Source organism: Dromiciops gliroides, chromosome 1, assembly GCF_019393635.1.
Source record: "Dromiciops gliroides isolate mDroGli1 chromosome 1, mDroGli1.pri, whole genome shotgun sequence".
NCBI lineage: Eukaryota > Metazoa > Chordata > Mammalia > Microbiotheria > Microbiotheriidae > Dromiciops > Dromiciops gliroides.
In genome coordinates, this window is record NC_057861.1 from 429,166,227 (window position 1) to 429,181,684 (window position 15,458).

The 15,458-nt window shown below is 40.4% G+C and overlaps 1 protein-coding gene and 1 pseudogene across 1 annotated transcript in view; both read left to right on the forward strand.

Annotated features, from left to right (window-relative positions):
* ARSB (arylsulfatase B) overlaps positions 1-15,458 on the forward strand; it is a 227,634-nt gene that overhangs the window by 190,553 nt on the left and 21,623 nt on the right.
* LOC122737150 lies at positions 6,757-13,012 on the forward strand (annotated as a pseudogene).

Genomic DNA, 15,458 nt, shown 5'->3' on the forward strand with positions numbered 1-15,458 from the left:
AGTGCAGAGTGAAGAGATTTCCTCTCATCTCTCAGACCCTTTGGTTCTTTTTATGGATCGGCTTGTGATGACCTCCGTTTTTTTAACCTGTGAATGATCACTCAGAACTGCCGCAGATTTGTCCATTTCTTGAGAACCTGTTACTGACAGTCACACACTTGACTGTGCTGGGTGCTATAGGGAATGCAAAAAATGATGTAAACTAAGTGAAGGGACAATAAGAGTTCAGAGGCAGGTGGGATTTTTATGCTGGGGTCATGAAGGATCCTGTGGAACCTCTGTAGAAGGAATCTGAGGCAGATAATCCCCTCAGTCTATGTATCGCTCTCCCCCATCCCCCCCATCACAGACACTGATGCCATGATGTTTCCCAAGTACAGGTGCGCCATCCTCAGTGCCTTTCTGAGAAAGAACCATGCACTTTGGTTTGCCTCCAAGGGGGTCTCCAGACTCTTTCTTTGAAAGCTTGTGGGTAATTATAGCTTCCATTTCTACTTAGGGCTGTGCCTTTTGTTGTATTATCTGTAGTGTCAAGAGATTTCTTTTGGTCTTCTTGAGCTCTTAGCCCTTTCTTATTAGTAGTTTGTGTGGTTCTTAGCCTGTGCAAAACCAGTGCAGACCATTCTGTCATTTCATGGAAATTGGATCACTTTTTTAAATGCTTTTCAAAGAATTTCACATTAATACATTTCTTTCTAGATGGGAAAAAGAGAAATGTAGGAGTTGCTGTGGTTCCCTCAATTAAACTGGGTCATATGAGAGGTCAGGCAGGAGCCGATGGCCACAGCTGCAAGCCTTCCTGCTAGTGCTGCTATCTCCACAATCCTTCAGGAAAGCTGCTCCAGCCCCTTTTTTCTGGGAGGGCAGAGGAGGATGGACTTGGATTCTGCCCCCAGTTTTCCCCTCGCCCCTATTCTAGGTCTCCCAGGCTGTATGTATGCACTGGGTGACCGCCTTGGTGCTGGCTTCCCTGGGCTCAGCTGGGGTTCCCTGCTGCCCTCTTCACTTCTCTCTCTGGTTTTTATGAGCAACCCAAGTGATTCATATGCTAAGATCCCTAAGCTCTCTGTGGTGGGGTAGGGTGGGGTGAGTAGTGGGTGGTAGGAAAAGGAAGGAGGAATGAACCAAGGGGAATAAAGAATTCAACCCGAGTCAGAATGAAACACACCCAGACTCTTTCAGTTCACTCTAGACTCTAGTTATATCTGGAAGTAGAAATTCCTAATACTCAGAGACAGTTTGTTCCCTTCTGTTTCCATGTCTTTGAGCATCCTGCAGAACTTGACTTTCTGAGCTTCTTGGGAGTGAGAAGGGACTTCTTTTCAACCCCAAAACACTGACATGCATGAATGAACTAATAAATCTATTGATTAATTAATTAATTAGCGCTTAGTAATCATTGGAGATACAAATCATTAGATCTCACAAAGGAGCTCACGTTTTAAGGGAGGAGACAAAAAACAAAGGTTTTAGATGTAAATGAGATGGAAAGGTCCCATGGTCCTTAGAGTACAGAGGCAAAACAGACGGTAACACATCTTTTTTTAATTACTTTTTATTTTATTTCAATTAACAAGGATTTATTTTCTCTGGCTCCCACTCTCATTTAAAAAAAAAAGGAAAACAAAAACAAAACTCTTATAACAAATATTCATCATCAAACAAAACAAATCCCCTCAGTGCCAGCTCATTCGGCATCTTGGGTCCATCATCCCTCTGTCGGGAGGTAGGCAGCAAGCTTCATTACCAGCCTTCTGGAATTGTGGTTGGTCATTGCTTCGAGATGCTTCTTGTCTAATGTCATTTCCACTAATAAATCATATTAGTTTCTTAATGCTGACCCATTTGGTAGTGCCAAAGACTTTTGTGTTGAGAACTTTCTTTTGGGGCTAAGCCTTTAGAGGATTAGAATTTATTAATTCGGCAAACATTAATAAAGAACCAAAGCCAAGGACTTTTGTGTTGAGAACTTTGCTTTGGGGCTAAGCATTTGGAGGATTCAAATTTATTAATAAAGAACCTACTATCAAGCATTGGGGAAAGAAAGACCAAATGACAAATGTCCATAGGAAGAATCATTCTGTAGAGCATGAATATACTTTTGGCCTACCAGTGGCATCTTGGGTATTGCTTATTCTTGCTGGTGGACCTCCTGGATTAATTGTCTATTTCTAATACTATTCAATTACTTTATTAATATGAGAAAGAGAGAGAGAGCTTAGTATAATGGATAATGGGCCAACCTTGGAGTCAGAAAGACCTGGGTTCAAGTCCTATCTCTGACACATACTAGATATGTGACCATAGATAAGTCCCTTGACCTTATAATGAGGAATTACAGACAAATTGCCAAAGAGTCCCAACATTAGGTGTCTCCATCCTCCAAACTCCTCATGAAATCACATATCTGGATCCAAAAAAAGACAAAAAAGCAGTGCAAGAGGAGGAGCTGGTAAATGACAGGGGATATAGCATTTAGAGTTAGAAAGACCTTTGAGAATATCTAGTCCAACCCTTTCTTTTTACAGAGAAGGAAGCTGAGGTTCAAGGTGACTTAAGTGACTTACCCAAGGTCGCACAGGTAACCAGTAGCAGAGCCAGAATTTGAACCCAGATCCTCTAACTCCAGACAGAATTTTCCCTTATGCAGAAGCCACTGACCCTCCTTGGATAAGGATGGCCATTTTCAGAGCAGTGTGACTATTGGAGCCTGTGGGAGGGGGAGTTTCAGGCTGAGATTAAAATAGTGACAAAAATCACAAGCAGAGATGGAGACAGCTGTTCTCATCCCTCTTGGGTCTTTTTTGGGAGCAGCCAGGAAAGAGGCCCAAGACTGCTTCTGTGAGAACTTGGACCTTGCTTCTTACATACAGCCAGGAGTTTGGGCTGCTGGTGGAAATACAAGGGCATGCTTCTACTCGCTTCAGAGTTCTTGCATCAGGGGGTGCCTTGGTCACCCTCTGACTGGGTCTGCCCAGGCCCAATTTCAGCAGTCCCTCATGTGGCTTTAACAGCCTACTAATTATGTGCTGATCAAGGAAGGCTGGGATGTGGATGGAAAGCACTTCTAAGCTGCAACTATTTCTTTTGGAAAAGCCCCAATGAGCTGCCGACTTCCCTAATCAAAATTCTCCCATTGACATTAAAAGGAAATCACAGAACTGACAAGCTAATTTAACCCCATTATTTTTAAAATGTGATTCAGGTGGAGGGAAGCATTTGATGGTGAATCACTGTGATGTTTTGGGTCCTGGCACTGTTGAATTGGAAGCCCTAGTGAGTGAAAACTCTATGGGAGCAAATAGTCTGGTTGGGAAAAAAGAAAAAGCTTCCTTCCCAAAACCCAGTTGCCAGGTACCATTTAATGCCTCAAAGAAGGCCCTTTATTTCCTCTAGATAAATGCTTCACATTCAGCAAAAGAGGGCTTTCACAATTTAAAGAAAGGCCTAGATGTTCTTTCTCCCATGCTGGCAAACAATTCATTGCCCAGGATCCCTGTCATTTAATATATCTCACACACACATTTAAGATTCTGACCTCATTTCCTTTAAATACTAAAGTCAGGGCTACAGCACTCCACTTAGGATTTTCTCAATTAGTTTCTACTTAATCTTCCCTCCACACTAACCCATCTCTACTCCCCCACCCCCATTTTGTTATACACCAAGGTTTCCCTTCATGACTTATTTCAGCACTTCAAGGATCTATGATTTAATCATTGTGGGCATTCCCTCCAGCGGTGCAGATCATAACCCCTCTACATCTTTGTAGATGGTGTTTCAGAGCTGCTGTCGTTGGGGAGAAAATTCATCATCTTCCACCCTGAGCCTTTGTGAACTAAGCTGCCCCAGTCCTCAGACAAAAGCATATAGTCCATCACTGGGCCCATATTTGAAACTTGATAAGTTCTACCACGTGTTGTATTCTGCTGGTCTAGCATTTGAGAATCTAGGGTCACCTCAAAATTACATGAGATATCAGAATAAGACTTGGGGGGACTTCTTATCAGAAAATCAGCTTCAAAGGATTAGGGTTAGATGCGAAACATCTCTCTGTATCTTTTAGTAACCTATTGTGAATCTATCATGTGACTTCTTATCAATACATTTCTACTTTCATTTCCATAGATCTACTAAAGATTGCATAAAGTCAAATGCCTATTTGACTAAATGACCTAAAACCACCTTCTACAAATTTCAATGGTAACCCTTGGTTTTAGCATTTTAGGATTAAATGAACATGGTCATGTTCACCATATACATGCTCTTCATACTGTCAGATTTTTATCCCTTTCCTTTTCACCATTCATCTATTCAGACTGATTTTTTTAGTCTGGTCTGATACAGAATAATTATAGAATCATATCATATTAAGAGCTGGAAGAGAACTTAGAGATCACATAGTCCAGTCCTCTTGGATTGGAAATAAGTAAACTAAGGAGCAGCCATAGTAGAGTGGATAGAGAACTAGTTCCAGAGTCAGGAAGACCTGAATTCAAGTCTTACATCTGACTGAATGACCCTGGACCAGTAACTTACCCTTTCAGTGCCCCATGTAACTCAACAGCCATGTGTTGCATAGCAGGTTCTGCTCTACTTTGGTTGATGGAGTTTCCTATGCCAATGAAACTGTAAGTCTTGTTCTCTTCACTTCCCCTCCCCCCCCCTCCTAACTCCTCCAAAAAAACAAACAGAAAACTGAAACCTAGAAAGGTTAAGTGATTTGCACAAGGTTCCATAGATTGTTAGTGAGAGACTAGTACCTAGGGCTTCAGTTTCTGAGTCTGGTGCTTTTCCCACGATATCGATCTCTTCCACATCCTTTGTCATTCTGGTTACCCTTCTTTGGACTCTGCCCCACTCCACTATGCCTCTCTGAGGTGTGGGAACCAGAAGGATACAGAGTATTCCAGATGCAGATGCTTTTCCTGTATGGGCATAACTTAAAGTTCAATCCTTACCCTCCCACCCCCCCGGCTATTCTACTTCTCTGCTCAAAAATCTCAGCTTCTTTTACCTCAATGATTGCTTATATGAATATATTATGTATTGCCTATAAGCTTATATGACTCCCAAATAAATCTAGACCTTCATATTTAACCTTTCTACTGGGCTTGATCCTACATTGCCAACTTCTTGATAGACATCTGGGTTTATATGGACTATTATCACCTAAAATCCCGCTTCTGTTGATTCAAATCAACAAGTATTTATTACGCACCTACTATGTTAAGGCATGGGCAGGTAGGTGATGCAGTAGATAGAGCACTGGGCTTGGAATTAGGAAGACTCAACTTCCTGAGTTCAAATCCAGGCTCAGACAATTACTAGTTGTGTGAACCTGGGCAAATCACTTAACCCTGTTTACCTCAGTTTCCTCATATGTACAATGAGCTGGAGAAGGAAATGGCAAGTCTCTCTAATAACCTAGCCAAGAAAACCCCAAATCTGGTCACAAGGAGTTAGACACAACTAAAACAACTCAACAATAAATGTTTTTGTTTTTGTTTTGTGGGTTGTTGTTTTTTTTTTTCAGGGGCAATGAGGATTAAGTGACTTGCCCAGGGTCACACAGCTGGTAAATGTCAGGTGTCTGAGGCCAGATTTGAACTCAGCTCCTCCTGAATCCAGAGCCAGTGCTTTATCCACTGTGTCACCTAGCTGCCCCAACAATAAATGTTAAGGTGTTATGCTAAATAGTGGGGAATACCAAAAAAAGGACAAAAATTGTTCTTGCCTTTGAGGAGTTCACAATATAACGGGGGAGACAAAATGCAAACTTTATACAAACAAGAATACACAGACTCAATTGGAGATAATCATGGAGGAAAAGCACTAGGATTAAGGTGGGGGGTCTGAGATGGATTTCTTGCAGAAGGTAGAATTTCAGCTGAGACTTGATGGAAGCTGACGAAGTCAGGAAGTAGAGAGGAGAGAATTTCAAGCACTGGGAGACAGCCAGTGATGATGCGCAGCATGTTTGAAGTATAGCAAGAAAGCCAGTGTCACTGATCATAGAGTATATGGAAGGGAATAAGATTTAAGAAGACTAGAAAGGTAGGAAGAGGCCAGGTTATGAAGGGGGTTGAAAGTCAAACAGAGGATTTTATACTTGATTCTGGAGTTAATGAGGAGCCAGCAGAGTTTATTGACTAGAGGAGTGACATGGACAGACCTATGGTTTTTCACTTTGATAGTTGAGTGAAGGATGGACTGAAGTGAGGAGAGATGAGGCAGAACAAACAGAAGGCTATTACAATGGTTCAGGCATGAAATGATGAGGGCCCAAACCGGAGTGGTAACAGTGTCAAAGCAGAGAAGGGGGAGTACACAAAAAATGTTGCTTTAAAGGTAGAATTAACAGGACTTTAACAATAAATCAGACATGGGAGATGAGAGAGAGTAAGGAGTCAAGGATGACAGTTCACTTGCAAGCTAGGGAGGGCAGTGGTTCCCTGAGGAACCATATAGGGAAGTTCAGAAAAGGGAGAGTTTTGGGGTAAAGATATTGAATTCAGTTTTAGATATGTTGAGATTAATATATATGAATGACATCCAGTTCAAGATGTCCAATAGGCAGTTGGATATGTCCATTCAGCAGTTGAAGATACAAGACAAGAGATCAGAGGAGAGGTTGGAGCTGAGGAAATGGATCTGAGAACCATCCACCTAAAGATAATAAATGAATTTATGGGTGCTGGTGAGATAACGAAGCAAAATAAAGGATAAAGAGAATAGAACTTTGGGGGAACATCCATGGTTATCAGGCATCACCTGGATGAAGGTCCAGTAAAGGAGACTAAGAGGGAGCAGTCAGACAGGTAAGAAGAGAATCATCAGAGAGCAGTGTCATGAAAACTGGAGAGTAGATACAAACACAGTGGAGTTGACTGAGCTGCAACTCCTACTAGATGAGAAACGTAAACAAACCATCCCAACTCATTTGAAGAGAAACAAATATGTCCAGTGCTCCAAGAAGAATAGGTACCCTACTATATTATATTATATACATGCATGCATACAAATATATCTATATCTGTCTATCTATCTGTGTTACTATAGTTGCCCCTACCAGCCCACTATGCCATGGGGAAAAGGAACCATTTGCATAGAAAGTACAGAAAGGATGCTGGTAGGTTATCCCATATGATGTGCTCCTTGGCTGGTCCAAGGACAATGATTGCCTTCTACATGGTTACGGATCTCCCATGCCTCTCTTCCATGCCTGGATTCAGATCATCTTCCATATCCATAGTGAGACTGGCAATATTTGCCATCTACTTGGTTTTGTGCCATTTCTCTTTTTGGGAATCTTGGCCATGCTCAGACCAAATATGTATGTCATGGCCTCTCCAAAGGAGAAAGTGGTCTTGGAGATTTTTGTTTTCTTTTTTCTGGATGCCGTGCTCTGTCTAATTTTCTCTTGGCTCTTTCCCACCATCTGTTGTCATTCAGAGAAAATTTCTCAGACATTTTCCAAACTAGACTATTTAGAGATGAATCTGCAGATCTTGAGCAGCTTTGTCCCCTGGCTCTATTAATCATTTTCCTGTTTCTCACAACTCCTCTACCCCTCCATTGTCTGTGTCCTGGACATCTCTGCCATCATTGTGGGGGGAGCATTTTGCCACACCCAAACAAACCCCAAATACCAGCAAACGAGAGCAGTAATGTATATTCCTGGGAGTTAGTTTGAGTGGGTTGTGCCCACCATGCCCTTCACTATTGCTAAAAGGATTTGTCAAGGCCACAACAGTGGGCCAGATAGGGTGGGTTCTTCCTCATGGCTGGCAATTTTGATATATAATTCCAAACACACCAGATTTTCCATGTCCTGGTAGTGATGGTAGCCTTTGTCCACTTTTATGGTATATCGAATCTTAAGGAATTTCATTATAGCCTTGAAAGCAGCTACACCAACTTCTTCATTTCCGTCAGTATCATTCTCAATCACCCAGGCTCCAACACTCAGTCACCTCTATCTCCTCTCTCTGACTTGTGTGATATCTTACCAATCGCTAAATCCCAACAGTTCTTGCTTGTTGTATATCCATCCATTCCTTCCCATCCCCATTGCTCTTATTGGCTCATTTTTTAGGGGAGGCAGTTGGGGTTAAATGACTTGCCCACACAGCTAGTAAGTGTTTGAGGCTGGATTTGAAGTCAGGTCCTTCTGATTCTAGAGCCAGTGTTCTACCCACTGCGCCACTTAGCCGCCCTGGTTCACCTATATTATTGCAATTGTCATCTCATTGATTTCATTGCTTCCAATTTCTTGCCTCCTCCCAACTTTTATATACACTAGTGCCAGAGTAATCTTTCCCAAACACCCCTTTTACCTTGTAATTCCTCTGGTCTAAATTATAGTATACTTGACATAATAGAAAGCACTGGATTTGAAGTCAGAGCAATTGGGTTAAAACTCCAGATTTGCTTCTTACTAGCCATATGATCTTTTTTTTTTTTTTTTTTTTTTTTTTTTTGAGATATTTTATTTTTTCCGTTACATGTAAAGATAGTTCTCAACTTTTGTTTATACATGCTTTACAATTTCAGATTTTTCTCCCTCCCTCCCTCCCCTCCCTCCCCCCCCTCCCTAGACAGCAGGTAATCTGATATAGGTTATATCTATATATATCTATACATATACATATAGATATATATATACACACACATATATATACACATAATAACATTAATCCTATTTCTGCATTAATCCTGTTACAAGAGAAAGAATCAGAGCAGTGATGCAAAACCTCAAAATAGAAAAAAAAAACAACAGCACCCAAAACAAAAGAAATAATATGGTTCAATCAGCATCTATACTCCACAGTTCTTTCTTTCTTTTTTTTTCTTGGATTTGGAGATCCTCTTCTATCATGAGTTCCCTGGAACTCTTCTGTACCATTGCATTGGTGAGAAGAATATAGTCCATCACAGTAGGTCAACACTCAATGTTGATGATACTGTGTACAATGTTCTTCTGGTTCTGCTCATCTCACTCATCATCAGCTCACGTAAGACCCTCCAGGTTTCTCTGAACTCTTCCTGCTCATCATTTCTTACAGCACAATAGTATTCCATTGTATTCATATACCACAACTTGTCCAGCCATTCCCCAATTGATGGGCACCCCCTCAACTTCCAATTCCTTGCTACCACGTAAAGAGCAGCTATAAATATTTTTGTACATGTGGGTCCCTTTCCCCCTTCCATGATTTCTTTGGGCAAAAGACCTAAAAGTGGGATTGCTGGGTCAAAGGGTATGCACAGCTTTATCGCCCTTTGGGCATAATTCCAAATTGCTCTCCAGAATGGTTGGATCAGCTCACGCTCCACCAACAATGCATTAGTGTTCCAATTTTCCCACAGCCTCTCCAACATTTATTATCTTCCTTTTTGTCATTTTAGCCAATCTGATAGGTGTCAGGTGGTACCTCAGAGTTGTTTTAATTTGCATCTCTCTAATCTAAATTATAGTATACTTGACATAATAGAAAGCACTGGATTTGAAGTCAGAGCAATTGGGTTAAAACTCCAGATTTGCTTTTACTAGCCATATGATCTTTTTTTTTTTTTTTTTTTTTTTTTTTTTGAGATATTTTATTTTTTCCGTTACATGTAAAGATAGTTCTCAACTTTTGTTTATACATGCTTTACAATTTCAGATTTTTCTCCCTCCCTCCCTCCCCTCCCTCCCCCTCCCCTAGACAGCAGGTAATCTGATATAGGTTATATCTATTATCTATATACATATACATATAGATATATATATACACACATATATATACACATAATAACATTAATCCTATTTCTGCATTAATCCTGTTACAAGAGAAAGAATCAGAGCAGTGATGCAAAACCTCAAAATAGAAAAAAAAACAACAGCACCCAAAACAAAAGAAATAATATGGTTCAATCAGCATCTATACTCCACAGTTCTTTCTTTCTTTTTTTTCTTGGATTTGGAGATCCTCTTCTATCATGAGTTCCCTGGAACTCTTCTGTACCATTGCATTGGTGAGAAGAATATAGTCCATCACAGTAGGTCAACACTCAATGTTGATGATACTGTGTACAATGTTCTTCTGGTTCTGCTCATCTCACTCATCATCAGCTCACGTAAGACCCTCCAGGTTTCTCTGAACTCTTCCTGCTCATCATTTCTTACAGCACAATAGTATTCCATTGTATTCATATACCACAACTTGTCCAGCCATTCCCCAATTGATGGGCACCCCCTCAACTTCCAATTCCTTGCTACCACGTAAAGAGCAGCTATAAATATTTTTGTACATGTGGGTCCCTTTCCCCCTTCCATGATTTCTTTGGGCAAAAGACCTAAAAGTGGGATTGCTGGGTCAAAGGGTATGCACAGCTTTATCGCCCTTTGGGCATAATTCCAAATTGCTCTCCAGAATGGTTGGATCAGCTCACAGCTCCACCAACAATGCATTAGTGTTCCAATTTTCCCACAGCCTCTCCAACATTTATTATCTTCCTTTTTTGTCATTTTAGCCAATCTGATAGGTGTCAGGTGGTACCTCAGAGTTGTTTTAATTTGCATCTCTCTAATCATTAGAGATTTAGAGCATTTTTTTCATATGGGAATAGATAGCTTTGGTTTCTTCATCAGAAAACTGCCTGTTCATATCCTTTGACCATTTCTCAATTGGGGATAGCCATATGATCTTAAGCAACTTACTTCTCTGTTCTGTGAAATCAAGAGGTTGGATTAGAGGAACTCTAATCCAGAGGAACTGCCTTCTCCAGTTTTTAATCCTATTATCCTTTAGTGCCTTTCCTTTGGCCATAAATAAATTTCAGTCTTCTTAGTCTGGCACTCAAGGCCTTCCACAATCTTTGCCCAATCTACAATTCTATCCTTAACATTCTGTTCCAGAGAGACTGGTCTAACCATTCCCCAAATATTCCATGAGAGTTCCTTCCCCTTTGCCTTTGCTCACAATACGTTCCCTCACCCCACCTGTCATTCCACAAACCTAGAATATCCTCCCTGTTCCCTTCTACCTCTCCAGATTATATCAGTCCTTCCAAATGTAGGTCAGGTCCCACCTCTTCTGTTCCCACCTTCTCCAACCAACCAGACCAGAGCCAATCTTCCCTTCTGCTCATTTGGCACTTATCTGGCTTGCACTGTTAGTTATCTTTTTGTGAGTCTATCCTTTATCTCCCTCAACTGGATTCAAAGCTGACTGATTACAAAGATAGTTCTTTATACTTCTTTGTTTTCCCCTATAGACTGCCACATAAAGACACACAATAAGTGTTTGTTAACTACGTTGTACAGAAGATAACACTTTCTCCTTGACTTCTGATGCTTTCTTCCTGGGGGTGTCTAGCACGCTAGGTTCCCTTCAGGGAAAGTGTGTGATTATGCTCAAGGAATCATATATTCTCTTCCAAAAATTCCCTTCCTAGGGTTTAATTCTTGAACATTTTCTAAGATACTAACCTGAGAATCTAATCCTTTGAGTTGTTCTGAGAGGCAGAAATATCCATTTGGATATCTCTAAGAGGAAATAAAGGTGAGCCAAACTATGTTATAAATATAGTGGGGTGGTGGGTGGGCAGTGTGATAGAATCAGGAGACTTGGGTAAAGTTCTAGGCCCCGACTAATTTTTTTTTTTTGGTCCTGACTAATTATAAAAATTTGAGCAATTCGTCTAACTATTCCAGGCCTCAGTTTCCTTAACTGTAAAAATGAAATATTGGATTACATGATCTCTAGAGTACCTTCCGAACCTAATATTCTGTGGATATGTAGGGAGCAATTAGTTATTTTAAATAATTAGTATGTTTTAGGTTCACTTGTCCCAAAATATCACGTCACCTAACCAGAACATCAGAACTTACCCGAACAACCACCACGTGAAGTCTTATTTTCCATAAGTGCCTAGAACCATGTCTTTAACCATTAAAATGCCTCTCAAAATCCATTTTTGGATTTTTCTCATTTATAAGTATCATCACCAGGTCAGATGGAAAACTTAGCTTTGTCTTTTTTCTCACCATAAGTGTTTTACCATATGTTAGTGTTCAAGAGGGGATGGAATTGGTAGCAGTAGGAGAGAGAAGAAAGGGGCAGTAGCAACAATAACAATAACTGTCCAGGTTTGGCCTTCTCCGCCCCCCCCCCACCATAATATTTGCAAAGCACTTAGCACAGTTTCTGGCATGTGGTGTGCGTTTAATAAATCCTTGTTCCCTTCCTCTTCTTTCTTTCCTCCTCAATCCCCACACTGGCTTCTTGCTGCAGAATGACAGGGCAAAAAGTTAGCCGTTAGGAAGAGAGCTTCTTTCCAGGCCTATGTTGAAAGCCACAGTTCTTCCCATCATGTGTTCTTTCTGGAATCCGTGGCATAAATATGGGTGTGGTGCCAACCGTTAGTGTTTCACAGTAAAAATGTGAAAAAATCCACATGCATGGTTACCAATGAGGAATTTGACTTAATACAGGATGGGCATTATTAGGAATGAAATTCTCAGAATCATCTCCATTCGTTTCACTTTCAAAGGAGTCCTGAGGGTCATTGGCTAGCATCCTGCAAAATTAGAAGTAGGCTGCTGAGGGGTCTCTCCCCACTATCACCATCCCATACTTGATAAATGCCCTTCCCTAGTTGATCTGAAGTGGAACAGCACCTGTGTAATATTTCATTCTGATTAAATTGATTGTATAGCAAAGTAATGATTTCTGCCAACACTCCCACACATGGGTTTCCAGTTTTCGTTGGAAAGACAGATTTATTTCTGAAGTCCATTTCATCCTGAATTCTGGTGGCTTTTCAAAGTACAAAACTTCAACTTCTTTAGTTTCCATTGGGTCATTGCCAGTAACTGGGTTAGGATAGGAAAGGTTCTCAAATCTTTTCTTTTTTTTCCTTTCAATAACTCAAAATGGCCACCTTTCCAGTAATTATAAGATTAATGTAACACCCTCTTTTATTAAAGTCAGAGTATATCAACATTGTGAAGGACAACCCTTAAAAGAACATTGATTGGCTTCAGTATTCCCATGTCCTCACCACCATGGCCCAGCATCTTATAAAGCAATAACACAGTTGTCTAGAGGAACTGGTCCCATCTGACAACCATCATGGATTCATTTCTTGGGCAGGGTTCCCTTTCCAAATTAAGAATTGAATTAGCACTATTTCATCCTCATCCAAAAATGCTCTCAAGGCCTAGAAATGTCCTTTCTGAACATTGGAACAAGAAACCTCACAACACAGGAATATAGCAAGCCTTCAGGAAGGCGTTTATACCAGCGAGCAAAGCGTTGTGGTTGGGATTCCACTAAATGCCATGTTGTGGAGAAAAAAACCTATTTTCTCTTTCATCTCCAGCCAGCCAAAAGACTCCTCAGTGCAACTCATTCTCCTCATCTTAATCACAGGCCAAGGATGAATATTTTAGGTTAAGTTTTCCTTTTCTCCTATACACATGGTGTTTATTTATAACTCAGGCCTGATGGACTCAACCAATTACTTAAAGAACTTGTATTTTAGGGTAAGACTAACTAAAAAAAAGTTCATTAGATACTGTAGTTCTGTCTCATATTAGTCTACTGTGAAATTAAATTTAAGTGTAAAAGTCTGTTGGCATATTAATCAGCATTGTTGAAATTGGAAACATTCTGACCAATGAGTTACTTGGTATAATTAGAAATTGATAAAATTCAGAGTTGTTATTATATTGCTTACTTTGTGAACTAGAAAAAATATCTGAAGTCGTGGCCATTTGTTGCTCTACTAATTTACCAAATTAGTCATGAAAAAGTAAACAAACATAGGTAAACTAATATATAGGATGTTGGCCAAAAAACTAATAGAGAATCTCTCTAGGTCTCATCTCTTTTTATTATGTAGACATGTAGTTGGGGGTTGAACTCTAAGGTCCCAACCAGCTCACAGATCATAAATCTACGATCCAACGGCATAGTATAATAGTCTGCATTTATATTCAATGGATCTATAATATCATCAATGTGAACACTCACTGTAGCAATGCACATTGCAAACCATCCTGGCCTACTCTTGTCTGGGTTCTGTCACTAATCCACAAGGCTCCACCCAGTCTGTTGGGTGTTTCCTCTAGGTCTTTTGGCAATATATTGGTACCCCTGGAACCCACAAGCTGTTCATAGGGCACACAAGTGATCCTTCCACTACCCTTTGCTTGTATGAGTGAAATGCCAATATTGGTGATTGTTGACCTTCAAAAAAAAAAAAGAGGTTAGTGTCCAATGGGAGTTTTAGGGAACTGGGTAAGGTTGGTGATTCAATGTAGACCATAGCAAAAGTCTATACTGCCTTAAGCCTATAAACAGCTTAATTTACCAAGTCATGACACCAATGGCCTTTACCCCTCAGGTAGATTTCTGCCAATGTTTTTAGTTGATATTAAATATTTTACTACCCTCCAGTCTATGTGAGATTTTAACTCATGGCCAAACATGAGATGTAACATATAAGCTCTCTGAGTGTCTAGTACATGATCAGTAATTATGAGCATTTGAACTTTACCCAGGCTGGGCCATCCACATTGAGGCTCTTTTTCATTTGGATTTTGAAAATAGTAAACGTGAACTGAGTGAATAGATACTTGAGAGGTTGGCTCTTTAAACAGAAAATCATAAATTTAAATTCATTTTAAATCTGTCATGAAGAGTATACATATGAAAATTTATGAGGGTTATGATTTTCCCCATGTAGGTAATAAATAACATCTGTAATATTCCTCCTCACCTTTTCCTTATTAACTTTGTATCTGCTATATTTTTTCTGGCACTTCTGTTTCATGTTGCAAGGGTTTTGACAAGAGCAGGAAGGATTCTTAGAAGCAGGATGAGTCTTAGTGAAAGACTATCGAAATCAGGACTGAGCCCCCAAATGAGAGACAGGACAGAGGAAACCTTGAGGAGGAGGAGGAATTTAACCCAGTAACCAGGCCTTCCTTCCTTATACTTCCCATTAGGTGGATTCAGACAGAGTGGTCTAGAAAAAGGGACACTGGGTTGGGTTGGCACCTTGACAGTTCTTCTTGCATCCAGGGAAGGCCACAGTGACCTGTGGCTCACTGGAATAACTGCAGATGCCACCCCCACCTCCCTTCCTTCACCACCCTCCACCCTAGCTTCTTCATGTTCCTATAACCCTTCTAAGGCATTCTCTTGCAGCCTATTGCCTTCCAGCTCTTTGCTATAATACCCTTGTCTCTGACGTTTTTCTTCATATGTTCTTTGTATCTCTAGCTGACTTTCCTAATGTAGGATATAACAAAATTATGTAGCTTCAAAAATCTGTTTTGAGGAACAGCAGTAATGTAATGGAAAAAACTCTGGCTGTGACTTGGGAATAAGAAGGTTTAGATTTGAAGCTTAACTTTCCCTCTGTGAGGTCATGGTCAAGTGAATGAACTTTAATGGCGATAA